Below are 20,084 nucleotides of genomic sequence, written 5' to 3'. Positions count from 1 at the left end.
GGAGTATTTGAGTTAAGCCAAATTGGCGAGACACCAGCTTTGGGAAGTAACCAACTAACCCAAAATCTCCAGAGGTCAAGCCAATTCGACAGGACAAGACTGTAGGCATCAAGTAAGCAGTCCAAATGTTGTTGGTTACCGTCTCGAATTCCGGTGGAGAAGGAAATCTGTGAGTAAACCAAGGAGGACCAAGTGGCCTATCCACAAAGGGAGCAAAGCTAGGCTTGAACTTCTTCAGGCTGAGGAAAGTATTAAAATACTGTTGGAAAGCCACATCATAACCAAGGCCTCTTTCCCTAGGCACCATTCTCGCCAACCTCGTGCCTTCGACTCGACGTGTTCTTGATTCCTCATAGTATGGCTCAGGCAAGAAAAGGTCAAGCTCAGCATGAAAAGTGGCAGTTAGCCATAATTGCAGTAACCAGAAGGGGCCAGCACCTAAAAAGGTGGATCCATCACCTGTTCTTTTAAGATGTTCACAAGCATCCCTCATGGATTCATAAAGACATCCAAGAATAAGCCGAGCGAAGTTGAATTACTGGCACTCATGTAATTGAATAGCCATAGGGATGAATTTCTTGGCTACTTGGAGAGATTGAGTGCAGAAGACATACTGCGATAGCCATAAGGTTAAGAAAGCGATGTGTTCTTCGCCACTTACTTCATCACTAGTCTTTCGATTCTCCACGATGTATTTAGAGTAAGACTTGTTTCGAAAGTCGAATTTGATGGTGTCGGAAGCTTTGCAAGGATCATAAGTGTCGCCAAGAGGCGATAAGCCAGTAATGGCAGCAACATCCAGCAGTGTAGGAGTCATCATGCCACATTCGAAGTGGAAAGTGTTGGTGGAAGACTCAAAGAAGTGCAAAGCAGCAACAATCATTTCCTGCTGGTATTTAAGGCCGGTCCGAGAAAGTTGAATAAGGTCATAAATGCCACAAGCTTGCCAAATGTCAGCTTTGTCACGTTGTACCCTGTCTAACCAGCCAAGGTATTGATCATTCAAAGAAGGAGCTGATCGAAACACTCTGTTAGGCGCCTTGATATAGCTAAAATTATAGGGTTCACTAATGAAAACCCTAGGAACACAAGGCTTATAAACAGGAAAAATAGACAAAACCTTGGAATTCTGACTTTTATCACTTGGTTTGGGTCCCCCAAATGCATGCACGAGGTTATCAACAGAATAAGGAAAGATTAATTGATTTTCCCAAAACTTTTGTAAATCCAGACGCAACGATGGTTCTGGAACCACATCCGTGTCGTAAGAGGAAAGAGTGGTGGCGGTCCACTTACCGGCGTAAGGAAGGAATTTTCCAACACCCGAGCCTGACGCCATTGATGAAGAGATAAAGATGGCGTGAAAGAATGGTGATTAGGGTTAAATTTGGGAATCACAGGTTGTTTGCAACGGTTGAGGAAAATCCGAGTGAAAAGAAAGTTGATGACTGGGTGATAAGTAGAAAAGTGAAGACAAGAAGTCTTTTGGAAACAAGAATTCAAGAAAGAATCGCGGAAGATGAAGAAGAAGATGAACAGTTGACAGAGAAAAATTGGAGAAAACGCAATAAAGGGAGGATATGGCTATTTATAGAGGCACGCGGTCTGTCGAAAATAACAAATTTTTCAACTCCCTTGTTGACAAATGTCCAAACCCCTTGACAGGTGGAAAGAAAAACAAGTTTTGGAGCCAATCCAAAGTTTGAAAGGCAGTCTAAACGATAGGAGAGATAAATGGAAAAGAAAGATATCCATTAATACTTTCAAAAACGCCACTTCCTCTTGCGATAAACATAGTCGAAAATGGCATTTTTGGGGGGCAATTTGTTGGATATAAATTTGGTATTTATCAATTAAATATAATTGGTGGGTCCAATATTTATTTGGAGGTGATATTGTTAAAATAAAACTTTCAAAGGTGGCGTCGAAAGCCAGCTAGGTCGAAGCCAAAAAGCGCTTCGAAAGATATGGATAATACGTCCAATTTTGGTTCTGCCAGGAAGCTATCGAAAGCGCGAAATCGAACCGATGGAGAGTTGGGCCAAGCCCAAAGAAGGAACAACGAACGGCCCAAAAGGCCTTGGCGCGCGCTGAAGGAATGAAAGATGAAAGTGGAGAACGTGGTCGACGTGGCAAATGGAGGAGCGTCCAGATGATCGAGAAACAGTTACCACTTAGTAGTAGTATTTATAGTAGTTTTTCATTCAGAACAAGGGTCACAAAATTTATACAAACACTCTCTCTAAAAATTCTAAGTACTCAGCGATCGAACGAACGGAATTCGAAGGAGAAATGTATGTTTTGTGAACCATCTTTATTTGTAATTGTTTTCATTCAATGCAATTTGTTTTCCAGTAATTTTTTCCAAGTCTGAATCCAGATACTTGCTTGAGAAACTGCTACTTCGAGGCGATTCGAATTAGTTTCTCTTGTATGCTTTAAAATATTTTAATTCCTAAGTGTTTGTTTCCTTATTCAAACGAACATTCAAACAGTTTTCTTGAAGCGAATAAACACAAAATTGTCCTGAGATTTACTAGTTGATCTCGCGAGTTTAAATACTTAAACTAGCGGTTGTTTACCAAATTCCAACGTAAACAACTACATAGTGCGTTATGAAATGTCATAAGATATTCTCATAGTGATAAGTGGTGTATTCCACCCTTCGACCTGAAATCACTATGTACCCTAGATGTAGGAGTGTATGACCTTGTTGCCATTCAAACGTTATCCGTAACAGGATGACTATAAAGTTGGTTGATGGGTATTCCACGAATCATGCTGAGGGACATGAGTGACCTAGATGGAATTTGCCCCTCCTACATAACAGGAGATATGTCTATGGGCCCAATATTGAACTTAGCAAGGGTGGCATACTATGCCTTGTGTTCAATATAGACATAAGGGTAAAAGGGTAATTATACATAAGATATTTATCACGGAAAGGTTTGTCAGATCACGTGACATTCTTGTGACTTGGGTAGCAGTGATGTGTTTCTAGATACCGCTCACTGTTTATAATATCGAGATTAATATTATTGCCAACATCATAGGAACCTACAGGGTCACACACATAAGGACAGTTAATGACGGGAGAAATAAGTATGACTTATTAGTGGGGTGCGATTAGTAACAGTAGGTTATTGGGCTTGCGAAGTCCAATAACCGCTTTGGCCTGAAGACAACATAAGAAGCTCTATAAATAGAGCCTTATGCAATTCAGTCTTGTCGTTACACACATAATCCGAATTTTGGAGAAACCCTAAAATTCTCTAAAACCCTAACCGCACTAAATCTCCCTCTACCGTCGTCTTGCAGCTAGCACTAAGAGGTGAACGGAAACTGTTCGTGTGGACCGGCTAGAGGTGCTGCGATCGTGCGGTGCTTGTGATCAACTCAGAATCGAGGAATTTGTTCTTCAAAGGTAATAATCGAAACTCTGATCATGTCCATTCGCAAGGATCCATCGAAGGAAAATTTTAATTTCCGCTGCGTTTTACATCTCTGTTTTGCTACGATTTTCCTTCAATTGCTTATTATGACTTAAATTTTTATACGCAATATAATTTTTTTTATATTTAATTTATATATTATAAATTTTATTAACGGCCCACCCAAGAAAAAAATCCTGGTTCCGCCACTGTTTAGACACCCTCCATCTCGAAGCTACGAATATGATAGGCTCGTTAGATTCGGAAACGTTCATTTGGTTTCCAAATTTGCATACTTTTATTATTTCTCACAACAAAATATATGGAAATCTACCCCAATCTCTCGGAAAATCTGCAGTAATAAGGTGTTTACAGCTTAACAACAACAGGTTCCAAGGTCAAATTTCTGTTATATCAACTATGAGTAATTTGTCTCAAGCATGGCTTAACAAAAACAGCTTCATAGGTCGAATTCCCAACATGTCCAATTGTACTAATTTGTTTGATTTGCAGCTTCAGTCAAATGAGTTAACTGGTTTTGTTCCATCTTCGTTGCTCACTCAATCTAGCTTGAAAATCATATCTTTGGACAACAATAAGCTTCACGGACCATTACATGTGTTTCAAAAGGGTATTAAAGCAACTTTGGAACCAAATAACTATTGTCGAAGTCATGTTGGACATTGTGATCATCAGATTATGACTTTGCTTGAAATTTTTTAATCTTTTAAGCTTGATGCTTTTTTGATTTATTTTTCAATTAAAGGGAACAATGATTGTACCGGAGGAGAATGGACCTTTTTTAGACCAATCAAATCTTGGTTAGGTGTGAAAGAGAAGAGATTATTACTTTTGAGATCCATAATTTTTCTTTAACATGAACCATCTCCCCGGCATTTTTCAATTTAACAAGTTTAGTGAACTTGACTCTTGCTGACAATTCTTTGACGGTTTCAATACCACACAGTCTTATAACTTTGCGCAAACTTCGGCTTCTTGATGTTTCCAATAATAATCTATCAGGACCAATTCCCAAATTTTTATCCAAGGTTAAGTTAAATACAACTGGGAATGCTTTGCTTGGCCAAACTAGAGCTTCATCTAAAGCAAACCATAGACATGTAATTTGGATTACAGGTATGCTTCTATATTTATTATATATTTCAAATTGTTTTGTTACCTTTGGTTATGTGCAAGTCTTGTTATCTATTCATTCTCATCTCAACTATATACAATAAAAAGTTTTATGTTGAAATTATATTGTTTTGATTATATCATTCTTACAAATACCCTCTCGAAATAACTCTCTAACTATATATATTTTTTTTTTTCAATAACTGTTTTATTTACATGAAACAAATACAATTATTTTGAAGAAAAAAAAAGAAAACAAAAACCATGTCTTTTTTTTTAACTTGACAAAATTATAGAAAGATCAAGTTACTAATGAACTTCAATCAAGACCAAATTGATCAGAAATAAGGAGTTTAAACCACATCTAAAATAATCTTAAATCAGATTTTGTTACTTACCATTAAAGTTTCAGATTATTAGTCATTTTTTCGAACAACCAAAAGTTTAAGACAAAAAAAAAATTAGATTGAGCAATGTATCTGACAAAATTACTCAACGAAATCGATAAATAATATTGTATTTAGATTTTACAATTTAACTTATTTAAACTTCACTAATTATACCATTTTCTTTTGTTTATAATTCTCTCTAATGCAAACATGCAGGGCATTGATGATTAGTGTTGGATTTGTCATACTTTGTTGATTAGTTTAGTTGTAAACGTAAGAAGTATCATATTTTGGTAAAAAGGTGGGTCTTCAAAAAAACAAAAAAATCTATTGACCACAAATGTGGAGGATTTCATATAACTTGTCAGTGCCAATTAAGCAATATAGATATTCAGAAGTTAAAAGAATGACAAACTCATTTCGGAACAAATTAGGTTAAGGAGGATACGGTGTTGTTTACAAAGCAAGTTTACCTGATGGACGTCAAGTGGCAGTGAAAGTGATAAACGAGTCCAAGGGAAATAGAAAAGAATTTATAAATGAAGTAGCGAGTATTAGTAGAACGTCGCATGTGAACATTGTTTCACTTTTAGGTTTTTGTTATGAGAACAAAAGAGCACTAATATATGAATTTATGTTCATTGGATAAGTTTATCCTTAAAAGAGGATTTCCTTATGCAATTTGTAGTTTGGATTGGAACACAATCTACCAAATTGCAATCGGCATTGCTCGTGGACTAGAATACTTGCATCAAGGATGTATTTCAAGAATTTTACATCTTGATATTAAACCGCAAAACATTCTTTTGGGTTAAGATTTTTGTCCAAAAATATCCGATTTTGGACTAGCTAAAATATGCCAAAGGAATAATAGTATTGTGTCTATACTTGGCACAAGAGGAACCATAGGATACATAGCACCAGAAGTATTTAGTCGAGCATTTGGTGGAGTTTCTTACAAATTCGATGTATATAGTTATGGTATGTTAATTCTAGAAATGATTGGAGGAAGAAAGAATTATGACAGTGGAAGTTCATGTACTTCTGAAATGTACTTTTCAGACTGGATTTATAAGGATCTTGAACAAGGTAACAACTTTGAGAATTGTTTGACAAATTGAGAGGAAGAAAATGATATGGTGAGAAAGATTACTATGGTAAGTCTATGGTGCATTCAAACAAATCCATTAGATAGACAATCAATGAGTAGAGTAATAGAAATGCTGCAAGGACCACTTCGGTCAGTGCCATATCTTCCAAAGCCTTTTTTATATTCTCCTAAAGTGCCATCATTACAAACCCCATATGCGTCTTCCAGCAATTTTGTAGAGATAAATTCAGAAAGACAACAGTGAAAATATGATTGTAATTTTGGTATTTGAGTACTACTTTGCATATCCTTTGGTTAAGCTTCAAAACCTGTTCATATATATTTGTAGTTGTTAATTTTTAACTACTAATGACTTTGAAGAACTTAGTTATATTCTGCGTTTCAAAATTTAATAACTATAATGACTTTAGGACTTTAAGAACTTGTAAATTTAATAAATGGGCAAATATAAGATAAAAATTCTAGTAATTACTGCATCAAGAAGAAAATTAGCAGCAAAAATTCTAAGTTATTGTAGGAGTAAGCGCACATAAAATTTCTTCCAATGAGCGACCCTTCGTTTCCACAACATTAGTAGCTATGTACAAGACACCAAGAAGACACACAATTGAGAACCAATCTTGTTTACAACACTCAAGACAAACCAACAAAATCTAATAACAAAAATCCAATTTTCCATATTTCATCATTAGCATAATTTTCAGACAAACCAACAAAATCAGTGTAGCAATTAATGCATTATCAGCATTGAAGTTTCAAAATTTACAGCAAGCTAACATAATAACATGTAATTTTAGATTCCAAATGTGTGCCTAATGACAAAGAAATTGCTTTTGCTCTGATTCTTGATGCAAATATTTCTGGTAGAAGAAGGGCAGGCACAGGACCAGCTCCAAGGGAGAAGGATAATACATAACTGCTTGAAATTCAAAAGCCACCAAAGTTAAATGAGAAATGAAAATACAAAATGAAATCAATTTTACAAAAATTAAATGACTTACAGGACAGTCGCGAGGACTGCAAGGGTGCCCGAGTATGGTGCAAGGACTTTCCAACTAAAAGACACAGAGAGAAGCTGATAGAAGATTAGTTAGTAGTTAATTAATTAATTATTATATAGTATTTAATTAAGTAATTTAGATATTAATGATATGAGCGCTGCTATATCACACGAAAAAAATCTCCCGAATGTATCACGAAAGCAGCATATTTATTATATACTCTGCACCGCTTGACCCCAAAAAAAACGCTCTGCTTTTGCTGCCACTGATACTTTTTCTCATGTGTACAAAAATGGCCAACAAATCAAACTCCAACATTCAGCAAACACTAACAATAACACTCATTTTGAGCATAATATGTTGAACAACCCAGCAAACAAAGAACAAAAGAGTAAGAACCATAGACTGTTTTACAATTTAGAAGCTTCAATTTCTTAATCTCTTCTCTAACCAACCAATTCCCCAATAATCTTCATGGATACACCATTAAAATAAAGAATTTTTAAACCCAAATTGTTATCAAAATTTTTACTTTAAAATACCCCATCTTGACAGTACTTCCAAACAAGGAAAAAATAAAACCCAGTTGAGCAACAAGTTGGCTGGCCTTGAGAGGTAATAGAAAGATATCTCAATTGAATGCAAGAATTTGAGAGAGATATTATGAAAGATGAGCAAGAGAAAATTGTATTGAAAAAAAAAAAACGGTGGTGGTGTTGTTGGGAATGAGACGAGAGAGATGAGAGAAACATGATTTATTAAATTAATAGCTTAGATGCTGCCACATCATTCGGGAAAACTTCGTGATCAACATTTTCGGTACAAGCAGCATTTCCCTAATGATATATATTATTTATAGTTGGTCATTTATGTTATTGGGTTGTTAAATGGGCTTTATGCTCTTAGGCCCATTAGGAGTCCTATATATGTAGTGTTCTTTCATATTTTAAGGGAATCAATGAAATGAATCAATTTATCTTTTATTTTATTTATCTTTCTTTATTGCTTTCCTAGGTTTAGCTTAGTGTAGCTTAATAGAGCTTCAACACTCTATCAATTGGTGCTTTCATTCCTTACACTCAATTCTCTCATGGCAGATTTTACATCTCCACTTTATCCATCATATACTTATCCATCTTGTTCACCCATTCCTCCATTTTATTCCACCAACACCCCTCTTACAACTCCATCACCAAATTTGTGTTTTAACCATGGCTACACACCACATTCACCCACTCCATATTCATCACCTAGCCCATATGCCACATCTACAGCTTATGTTCATTCGTATTCACCACCCCCACTCACACCATCTTCATCTTTCAACCCCTATAACTCATCACCCACAACACCACCCAACATCTACTCTTCACCTCCACATTCTAACCCATATTCATCCTATGTTTCACAGCAACAACCTCCTCCCATTCATTATTCAACTTTTCCTTCATATCCACATCACCTCCATGACCCATCATACCACCCACCACCAAGTTTCACCTACCCACCTTACTCTTCATACCCAAACAACGCCCCATCACCATCACTAAACCATTACACATCATACACAACTTCTTCACCATCACCAAACCCATATTCACCTTCTTCTGACCCATCCACTGTCACAACACTACCCACTCCATCACCGTTACCCAACCCAACCCTAAAGACACCACAAGCTGCAACAATCCAAAATGCTAAAATCCGTCAGAAAATTCCTACCTTTGATGGTAGTGAAGATGCTTATTGGTGGATTATTTGCTCTGAAAAAATCTTTAACAGTAGGAGCTGGAAACTATTAGATGAAGAAAAGATACTAGAAAGTTGTTTTCTGCTCACACATGGTGGCTGAGCTGGTATCCTACAGACCCAAAGCCAAGTTGGGACTCATTCACATGTGCATTACTTAGGCACTTCAAGCCTGAATGGAGACTCATTTTACCTGGTGAAGAAGATGCAAAAGAACAGACAGAAGGTGAAGAAATTCTAGAACCACTTGAGGAAGAAGAAAATCAAGTGAAAGAAGATGAGGAAGAGAAATTTACTAATGAAAATGAAGAAGATTCATTAGAACCAGTGGAAAAACAAGAAGAAACAGAAGGGTTTGTGGTTCAAGAACCATCCCACAAACTCAGTGTTCAAATTACTAAAATTTCTACTGAAATACTCACTTCTAAAAATTCGAGGAGCATCAGCATGTTGTTTCTACCATCTCTGGAGTTTGATAACGAGAAAAATGGGTTTTTACAACTTCCGGCGCCGTCACCACCGCCTTCACCACCAGCTCCGCCGCCCAAACACCCGGATTTACGTTCAATGATCGTACAGTTACCACCGTCACCGCCTAGGAAACTGCCGGAGGAGATTTTTTCTCCACTACCTTCAGCGCCGCGACCACTGCCGGACCCACCAGATCAACAGCCGCGACTGGAATTTTTTTTAACTCCGGCGACGCCACCACTCCCAAAACCACCAGATCTAAGGACGTTCGTTGAAACGCCAGTACCAAAGCCACCCTTTGAAGTATCATATCTACTACTGGCATCACCACCGCCTCCGAAACCGCCGGATCTACACTTGTCACCGAAAATGTTTTTATCTCCTCCTCCGGCGCTGCCACGTCCACCTCCAAAGCCACCGGACAAAGCATCTACAGCACTCTCAGTACCACGTCCATGTCCATCGCTGAGATCGTTGGATTTGAAATCGTCGTACCAAATTTTGTCCCACTCTAGTTTGTTTGTCATACGCGTTTTGAGGACTGAGAAAACGGCAAATAGTTCATGCGAGAGAGTGGTGCAAATATTTTCACGCAGTTTCAGCGGTACTATCAATTGATTCAATTCACTAGGGGACAAACTACATCCCTCCTTATGCCACCTATCACCCACTAAACAAATCCCTCCAATACAAAAATTGCCACATGTCCAAATTATTTTGTCTACTAGCACAACAACCCACAAACACCGCACGTGATGTAGGAGGCATCTATGTCCAGCTATTATCCATTATTAAGGCAACATCCTATGTGCAAATTTTTTATGGACTTCTTGATTTGGGCTCAAGAGTAATGGACAAAAAAAAATCATTTGGGCTGCTTCACTTCACATTCATCCAATCATGTTTCTGAACCTTGAGGACAAGGTTCAAGTGAACCCGGCGGCAATGATAGAAGATTAGTTAGTAGTTAATTAATTAATTATTATATAGTATTTAATTAAGTAATTTAGATATTAATGATATATATTATTTATAGTTGGTCATTTATGTTATTGGGTTGTTAAATGGGCTTTATGCTCTTAGGCCCATTAGGAGTCCTATATATGTAGTGTTCTTTCATATTTTAAGGGAATCAATGAAATGAATCAATTTATCTTTTATTTTATTTATCTTTCTTTATTGCTTTCCTAGGTTTAGCTTAGTGTAGCTTAATAGAGCTTCAACACTCTATCAGAAGCAACATAGAAGCAGCCTGGAAAACACAGAAAAATAAGGCTCAAACACCTTTTGCTTTAAGCCTTCGACAAATGAGAATTAAAATTATTATTACCATCCCACTAAAGCTAACAACAGTTTTTGTCCATCAAGGACGAAGCAACAACAGTGCCTGCACCAGAATCAAACACCAGGAAAAATGTATAAATTACAATGTTTGTCCGCATTTCATACTAATTCTTAAAATTTGGATTGTGTCGAATTCAACCTACAAAATTGATTTGTAAGTTGAGGGATGTTTCCCACTTGTAAACATATTTTCAGGCTATACCTCATCTAATGTGTGACTCTGAACACACCTCTCACATGTTGAGGACTGAACATGTTGAGGATGGTCCAATATCTGAACGGATATTAGATAGACTCTAGATTATCGTAAACTCAACCCTACAACATCGGTTTTGTAAGGATGAGTTACGTCCCACATAAAAACCTAATATAGTATATTAAATCTTATTGATTCGGGTCACCGACCATATTATCCACGCACCAAGCCTAATTGTCTATTGTTGGGCATGTGGGGGTGTATCGGGAAAATCTATGTCCCAAATTGAAAACAGATAAGGCCTGAAAAGAACATATAAAGAATGGCACAATTCATCTTCAAAGCTAATTTTGTAGAACCGAGTCACACTAAATCTAAACTTTTAAGACTATCAATTTTTAGAATGAAAAGTACTAACCAAAAACATTTGATGCACCAACCAGCCCACTTGCTGCAACATCTGAAGCAATTCCAGCACTGCGAAAGACAGAAGTTGAATAATAAACCACTGCATTTATTCCAGCCAATTGTTGGAACAAGAAAAGTGTCGCGCCAACGGTGACAACTGCAACAGCGAATATGTTAGAGAAATGCTACAACAATTCATTCAGCATTAATGATTTCAGAACAAACCAAAATGAAATTTAGTAGAGAAACTAAATATAATCATGACCAAGTCTTCAAAAGCTGAAGGTGAATCTAAAGTAAAAAACTATGCAATAAGTCTTTACTTAGACTATGCTTAAATACACTACAAACCTTTTCTACAATTAATAATCAAACATGGAATCTGTCTTAACTTAAATTTTCCAATATCGTCTACTAAACAGTTCAAACTTCAAACCATCCTGCTTCAGGTTCAGAAGAACCTTGACTTGCTGTTGTCAAGTCCTGCATAACCGAACGAACTATTTCTTTTCCATATAATGTTTTAATAGCTTTTTCAGCTTCAGCGATTTTCCCTTGCTGTAAAAGAAGAGATGTAATGTTCTCAGAAAATTATTGCAATCACTAAACTTTGAAGGCAATGCATTATACTCCCTCCGTCCCTATTTATAAGCACTCTTTCAAGTCTCTTTTCAAGTTCTTGGACACATTTATTACTTACTTTTCCAAACATAACCCTACTTTGCATTGAAATATAAAAAGTCAGCTACAAATACATCTTTCACCAAGGACAATTTAGTAATTGTAATATCCAAAAAGTACACATTAATTACACTATAAACTTTTCTTAATATGCGTAAAAAATGTCAATAGGAGCTTATAATAAGGGACGGAGGGAGTATATACATATACATCCGTTCAGTTGTATTAAGTTTACAGAAAATGACAACCTGGTAAAGCCACCGGGGACTCTCTGGACAAATTGACATCCCAAGAGCTAATAGAATAGATGGAATTACTGCAATTCCAAACATTGTACGCCACCTGATAATTAAACGATGATCAGACGAGGTAGAAGGGAATGCCAATTAACATTCATGCATTCACAAGGCTGGTGGATGGCATGAAAGTAACTTAGAATTTTGTTGTTGCCGGAGTTAAAAAATCGTTAATTTCAAGCCACCAGATAGATTACTGGCTTCAATCCACAAATTCACAATGGAAAACATGCATGCCCTCTATTGAAATTTGACCTATGAAGCAATAAACAGGTGACAAGAGATGAAGCAACACAATACTACATGCCACATAGGATTTCCTTCCAGAGGCAAACCGGCCACTAGTGCCGCAAGAATCCCAATACATATAAAAAGTTGATTAACAGATCCAAGTGCACGGTAGGAGAAATCTGTCCACTAAAAGAAGTCACCATAAGCCTGAGGTCCATATAAAATATGTAAACATGATCACAAATGCTAAAATAATTTATATAGGCATCACCTCAGATATGTACAGTGGTACTATCGCAGACGCAACGCCAATTCCTATGCCAGCTAACGAGCGGCCAATGATCATTGTTTGAAACACTCTGAGCAGTAGTACTGTAAATGAATTAAATTTAAAACATCCGGTATCAAATAAACATTAAAGATCAATCCTTGTATCAAGGAAAATTGACAGACCAAAGAAATCCTCCAATTGCTAGAGCCTAGAGGGATTGCATCCAACTGAAAAGTCTGGGTTCGACCAAATTTGTCAGCAAATGCTCCACCAGTAAAAGAACCGACAGTAGCACCGGCAAGTAACATGCTGACAATCCATCCTGTTCATGGATACAATATAAATCTCATGAAAATCACTAGAGCAAAACATAAATAAGGGTATTTGCAAAACATTTACAATTTCAGTGCCAATAAACTTATTTGCAACTACAAAGTACAAACTACCAAATGAAAAGGAAAGAAGAAAAAAACCTTGATGGACAGTGTTTTGAACGATACCAAGATCCTTGGCAAGGTACTCAAGATCCCCATTTACCACCCTACACCAAACAGGGCATTATCAGAGTTTCCCACCTAAGAAGTAAATCAGCAGTACAACAGATGAAATTCAACATAAGACATAAAGAAGTTGCTTATCATTCAATTAACTTAGATGACAGTGCACTAGTATAAATATGACATATTACACAAGTAGTTTACATCTGACGAGCATATGTCAGATGTAAAATGCTATATGAAGTTGTCTTTTCATCTGGTTTCAATATCCACAGATGTGAAAAATATATAGACAAAACGTTTTACATCTAGCCACAATATCCCCAGATGCAAAGCTAAACGCGGTGGCAATCCTGTAATTATGGTAAAAATTGTCTAAAATAATTTCACATATGACCATAATATCCCCGGATGTAAAAAGACTTCAAGTGATTAATAATTGGTCTCATAGTAACAGCTCTCTCACGATCTCCTTCATCTCTCACTGCTCACTCGAACCCTAGCGACCGGCCTCATCTCTCACGATCGATCTCATCTTCTCTCTCAGATCTCACTCGAACTCGGCGGCCTCATCTCTCTCACGATCGATCTCGTCTTCTCTCTCACTGATCTCACGTACTCGCTCATCTATGTCGTCTCTCTGTCTCACTGAAACATGAATTGAAGGCTGAAACGGAAATTCCAAAACCCAGTTAAACACAAATTGAAGGCTGAAACACATCTCTGTCATCTCTAGCTGAAACCCAGAGAAAAGGTCAAACCCTAATTTACTCATGAATTATGAATAATTTTTTTTTATTATTATGAATAAATTTTTTAGTTGGGTTTTTGAGTTCAGTGATATTTTGTTCAATTTGGCTTCAATCACTATTCATTCTATTTTTATGCATAAAGCTTCTTTTTTTTAGGTTTAATTGGTAGTGCATTTGCATCGAAGGGTTGATTTGGTTAGGTCAAGATGTTCACTGAAGGAGTTGACAAAAACCCATTTAGATGGGTCAGAGATGTATTATTCTTCACTCATTACTGTTGTTTTGCTATTGTTATTGTTGTTGTGTTGTTTGTTGTAAGAATGTGATGATTTTGAGTTGAATTCTTCCTAGAAAAAACTACATTGTGTTCATTAGAAGGAAGTGTCATTCATCGAGAGAAACACTTACTGGAAGACAAGGAATGACGAGGGATCCGGTGATGAGGAGTGCTGCTAATGGAATGCAAGGTCACGGGGTGTGTTTCACTTGCTGTGTTGATTTGAGGTAGGTTTGTGGTTGAATTGTGTAAAGGTCCGGTATTTTTATACTTCTGGTAGTTTGTGCTGAGCAACGATAGACGTATTTTAAACTGTGGTTCCGATATAATAAAAGAAAGATATTGTCAGTTTGATAAGAACTAGATTTGAGAGAAGGAAAGAAAAGAATTCCCTATTGGAATTGAATGAATGAACTACACTGAAGTGTTCTAGAGACCTTAACTCTGCTTTCTCTAGTCCACAAATTTCACTTTCTGGTGTCTTTAATTCTACTTGCTTACTAACTGCTAGGTTTTTTGAGAAGAAACACCGGTAATCTAGTCAAATAAACAAAATAAATCCTAACCTCCGATAAATCCTAACCTCCGAGCTACACTTGGGCATCCTTATATAGACCTCCAAAGTTACAAAAGGATAACTACCAATTAACACCCTAACTAAACCTAACTATCACAAGGGCTACAAAAGCCTAATTCCTAAACTAACTCAAACAACTAAAACAGCAACTAACTAAATAATGGAAACACATAGTTAATTAGTACCACTTTTGTTCATTCTTCTGCTATATACTTTAAAAGCTGGAACTGTGGGAGTGTTATTCCTAACACAAACACAGAGGTGTAATCCTTTATTTCTCCTTACATACACAATATTCCTGTGTCTCGGATGTATTTGGTTAGATTTCTGTTAGATAATTGTAGAATATTTATATTTATGTTGTCTTGTTAAAATTAACAAAAATGACCAATGTGCAAGCCTAGACACTCAACATTACCCAAATATTATCTGTTTCAACACATTATATTAACATAGGAAAGTTATTGCAAATGTAAAATAGCTTTTTGTTTACATTTGAGGTAGGTGATGAGGAGTGCTGCTAATGGAATGCAGAATGATTTCACTGAGGATGAATTGTCAGATCAGATTCTGCGGCCAACTCAGAATTTTCTACCACACAAGTAGGAAGTAGTATCAATGGTTCTCTTCCAAAAAGTAAGGCTTATATGTTACCAGGGGATGCTTCTATGTGCAAAGTTCTGCAGAAAAGGTATGAAATATCCTAAGAAATTTTTTTGCAATTTTTTTCATTTCAATTTTGGTTTTTAAGTACTTGCCACTACTTTCTCTGAATGAATGAAGTACTAATGTAGCACCAGCATTTTAGATTTAAGGCATGTCCGACATGTGTCAGTGTCCGATGTTGACACCGACCATGTGGTTACATTCAAATATTTTACTTTCTCAAATTATTATTGGTGTGTGTGTTTGTGCTTTATAGATGTATTATCTTGGCCTGCTGGAATTAGCCTAACTGTGTTTTGTGCCATGAAAATTTTCAAAATGGAAAACTATCTGAGTGCTCCGCCATTTTGTGCATATATATATTAGATCCTGGATTATTGCATTTTTTTAGATCATGTAGTATGAATAAGTTGATCATGTTTATGTATTGTAGGTGTTCAATGATCCCATGTCATTAACAGAGGAGGAGCTGTATGAATTACGAAACAGCTAGGCAACTTGTTTTCTTGACCTATACAATCCCGAGGTAGATTATGATGTTGCCGATGATGAGGCTTAGGAGCTAGCTAGGTTAATTTGTGTGATGGATTCATATTAATTATGATGTTTTGAATTGTAATGACTTGTATTTTGCTTGAATGTTATAACATTTTGGATGAATGAGTTGGTATTTTGCTTGAATTGTAATGACTTGGTATTTTATTTGAATTGTAATGACTTGGTATTTTGCTTTAATGACATTTGATCATATAATGTAATTGTATTTTGGTTGAATGTTGAATTGTAATGCTATTTTGGTTTTTTTTAATTACAAAATAGGATTTAAATTTAAAAAAAAAAAAAAAAACGCAGGATTTTGAAAAAAAAAAATTAAATAAAGTTACTATTTCACATCTGGTGACTTGGTCAGATGTAAAAGGTCCAATTTAATTAAAAAAAAAATTGGTCAGCTGAAACACGAGAACAGAGGTAAAAGGGGATAAATTTACATCTGGCGAATGTCAGATGTAAAAAGCGTAAACTTACTACTTCTTGTACGTCTACCTCTGACTGGGGTCAGATGTAAAATGGGGTTTTGGCCAGATGTAAAAAGTGTTTTCTGTACTAGTGGTGTAATGAAAAGGATGTAGTGCATTATAAGTCCATTGATCTTCAAACTATACAAAGATGAAATTCATACCCAAGATGATAACCAAATAAAAATACTCCGAGGCAAGCAACACCAACATATGGAAAAACAGTTCCAGAAGGCGTTCCTGGAGCTTTATTGGAGATAAGATCCTCAACATCTTCATCTGCAACGCTGTGTTACTCGGTAAACATTCCATAAACATGACATTTACAGTCATCAATGGGTATTAAACAAGAGGCATTTGTAAAAGATAACTAAAATCAACTTAAACATGATGGTACAGTACACTGGTAGGTAGGTTATTCTTAAAAGAAAAGTATTTTATTTTGTGTTATGGTTCTGAAGGGAAGGGTGCCCTGGGAATCTGTAGTTCGGCCAAGAGGTAACTAAAGTTTGCCTAAAATTACTCCTCAAAGGAGTCGAATTCAGATTCTCCCAAATGATAAAAGGTATTGACAGTACATTCTAAGAGGCAAGTTTCAGCTAGAGCAATATGATGATAAGTCAGTGGAACATGATTGTCTCCAATGCAAAACACAGTGACTTAAATAATCCAATCAGAAATAAGTCTGCCACATGTTACAAAGAGAAATGAATAATTTGAGTGACAATATTTGTGACTACAGTGTGTGATTACGTTGTGCCTACGCACTCACGTGCCCTCGCGCAAGCGCTCGCACTTTCGCCCGTTCGCGCTTATAGTTCGGTAAAATTCATGTAGGTTCCACCATTTTGTTAATAGGTCCCGCTAAATAGGGAATGAAACCCACATGATTTGACTTATGCGAAGTTACCCAAATAGAGGGAATATTTGAAAGAATGTTAAGGCTGTGCTAACGACACTTCGCTTCTTAAACATTACATAATCCAAGTATAATTTTAACTAATCGTGTGGTTGTTGGCGCAGTAGTGACTATCTAGCTTTATAATCCAAAATGACAGAGTTCAAATCCCTGTTGGGAGAATGAATAGCCAGACTAATGCCACCCCCTCCCCTTAAATATAAATAATAATATTATACCTTCCAATTTTTTGTTTTTTTTTAAGACTTGGTATCTGGCCTAAGGACCGACAGACTAATTCGAGAGACATCAATCACACTGTCCACTTGCGTGGGTGTTCATTTAAAGCCAGAACCTGAGGAGGCACTAGGAGGATTTGAACTTGAAACCTTGAGAGGAGCAAACTCCAAGGTCCTAAGCAGAAAAATGCTTCACTTTTTTTAGAGAGCTTTTTTATAGAATGATAAATAAGCTTTTATGATTAATATAATTTTAATTTTTGAGAATATTATATCGATATAGATTAAATTTGAAGAATTAATGTATACTCTCCAAAACTAGAACATCGACTCGTGCGGTGCACATGTCTGATTAGCTTTAAGATATATAATGATTAAATAAGATATGACAATTCCAATAATGTAAGGTATATGAAAAAAGTTGAGTAACATTAAACGATAGTTCAACAATAATTTTGGATAAATATTCATACAAAGAAAATTATGTTATATTACGGAAGACTTCCTTATAGACCATATTCGAAGTCTTAGTCGTATCTTCACCGTCTTCATCGATGATCAATATTTTTAATCCTTTTCTAGAAGTAACTCTTGAAATTGCACATACAACTGACCATGTGAAAATACTGGCGACGAAAGATATATCCCAACATGCTTTAAAGATTGTCCCTGACTCTTATTAATAGTCATCGCAAAAGAAATCATTATAGGAAATTGTCTCCGTTGAAATTTAAAAGGAATTCTCACGTCAGATGGTGTAAGAGAAAATCTAGGTATGAAAACCTGATCACCAATATTACTTCATGAAATTATTTTTCCTTCAAGAGCACGTTTTCACAATCTCGTAATAATATAAGTCTTGTTCCATTGCATAATCCTAATTTTTTATTCAAATTCCTTAATAGCATAACTGTAACTCCAACTTTAAGTCTCAACTTGTGATTTGGAAGTTCCGACGTATAAATCGTGTTCAAAAATTCGAGAGTATGAACATCATCCACTATTTGACCGTTTACATTTTGTGTGAGTGGAGTATCATAACTCAAATATGTTTTTTCTTCACCAGGAATTAAATCCAACATATAATCATTTATTGTGTCGACTATTGAATTTTTAGGAGCTAGTATAGCTCTATTTTGGAAATACGTTATATCGTTCATGTTTTGTAAAAGTTGGGGATAGGTGCTTTCAACGATAGAAGCAAGAGGATCACCTGAATTTGGAATCAATAAATCTGATGGAATGTCAAGTTCTAAATCATCGTCGTTGTCATCTCCAATTTCTCCATCGCCAACACTCAAAACTCATTCAGAAAACAATCTTCTTTGTTCAACGTCTGCACTCGAAACACCACCGAGAAGCCGCATGTTTTTACTCAATGTTAAAACTTCACAAAAATTCCAAAGAACCGAAGAATTAATAGCAGCATGACAACTTCTGGTCTTGTACCTTTTGATATTACTGGTAGAATTTGTCTAAAATCTCCGCCAAAAACAAAAAAATTTCCACCGAAGGGAATCCGTTTATTTTTTCATCAACAAACTTGAGAATATCTTTTAAAGTTCGATCAACAGCTTCGAAACAGTGTTTGTTCATCATTGGTGCTTCATCCCATATAATGAGTCTTGCTTTTTGTATTAATAGCGCCAAAGGGCTTTTAGGAACTATGGTACATGTTGAAAATTCCTCAACATTTAGAGGAATACAAAACCTTGAATGTGTTGTTCTACCGCCAGGTATAAGCAATGCAGCGATCCCACTTGAGGCAACTGTTAAAACTATCTCACCTTTTGAGTGTAATGCGGCTAACATGGCCCTCCAGATAAATGTCTTCCCTGTACCGCCATAACCATAAAGAAAAAACACACCAGGTTTGTTTTCGTTAACTTTTGTCATGATTATGTCATATACTTTACGTTGCTCTGAAGTCATAGTTGACATCAATCTAACATGTTCCTCAGCTAATGATTGTCTGTTATAATTCAATTCGTCGTGTAGTAAACTATTTTGTATATCAGGAACTAATGATGTGTCTGCTCTAGGCATTGGAGGATAATCTTTTAAACTCTTCCGACAACTACGTAACATAATCTCAATATCTGCTAGTGCATATTGTATCAATTGATCATCGGTTAATATTAAATCTGCAATGTTAAAATAAAAAAAAAATGAATGTGATTAGTAACATGACTATGGTTGTGTTTGGTTGTATTACAAAAAAAATTGATTTAGCAGAATTGGGTTTGATAGATTTGATTTTGGTTAAAAGTAAGTTAAACAGAATTGATTTATGTTTGGATACATTAACATAAAAATAAAGGGTATTTATAAAAAATATCAATTCTTTTTCTTTTCTTTTTTTTTGACAAAATTTTTTTTTTCAATTTTAAAAAACTACAATTTAATAAACTGCATAATAAATAATTTAAAAAGTGATATAAGCAATGTT

The 20,084-nt window shown here is 35.9% G+C and overlaps 1 long non-coding RNA gene and 2 pseudogenes across 2 annotated transcripts; 2 read left to right on the top strand and 1 right to left on the bottom strand.

Moving 5' to 3' along the window:
* Positions 1 to 5,427: 5,427 nt before the first annotated feature.
* Positions 5,428 to 6,372, top strand: LOC123888094 (annotated as a pseudogene).
* Positions 6,373 to 6,785: 413 nt separating this feature from the next.
* LOC123892278 lies at positions 6,786 to 17,473 on the bottom strand (annotated as a pseudogene).
* On the top strand, positions 13,469 to 16,169 carry LOC123889921. 2 transcript variants are annotated; one of them, XR_006802674.1, is made up of 5 exons: positions 13,469 to 13,964; positions 14,119 to 14,216; positions 14,338 to 14,466; positions 15,317 to 15,507; positions 15,916 to 16,169. It is a non-coding gene; the product is annotated as an uncharacterized LOC123889921 (long non-coding RNA). The 2 variants fall into 2 exon arrangements; XR_006802673.1 differs by having other exon boundaries at positions 13,472 to 13,964; positions 15,321 to 15,507.
* Positions 17,474 to 20,084: the final 2,611 nt, after the last annotated feature.

This window comes from Trifolium pratense, linkage group LG6, assembly GCF_020283565.1.
Source record: "Trifolium pratense cultivar HEN17-A07 linkage group LG6, ARS_RC_1.1, whole genome shotgun sequence".
In the NCBI taxonomy this organism is placed as follows: Eukaryota; Viridiplantae; Streptophyta; class Magnoliopsida; order Fabales; family Fabaceae; genus Trifolium; species Trifolium pratense.
Note: the sequence above shows the minus strand (reverse complement) of the source record. Positions and strands in the feature narration are given on the sequence as shown.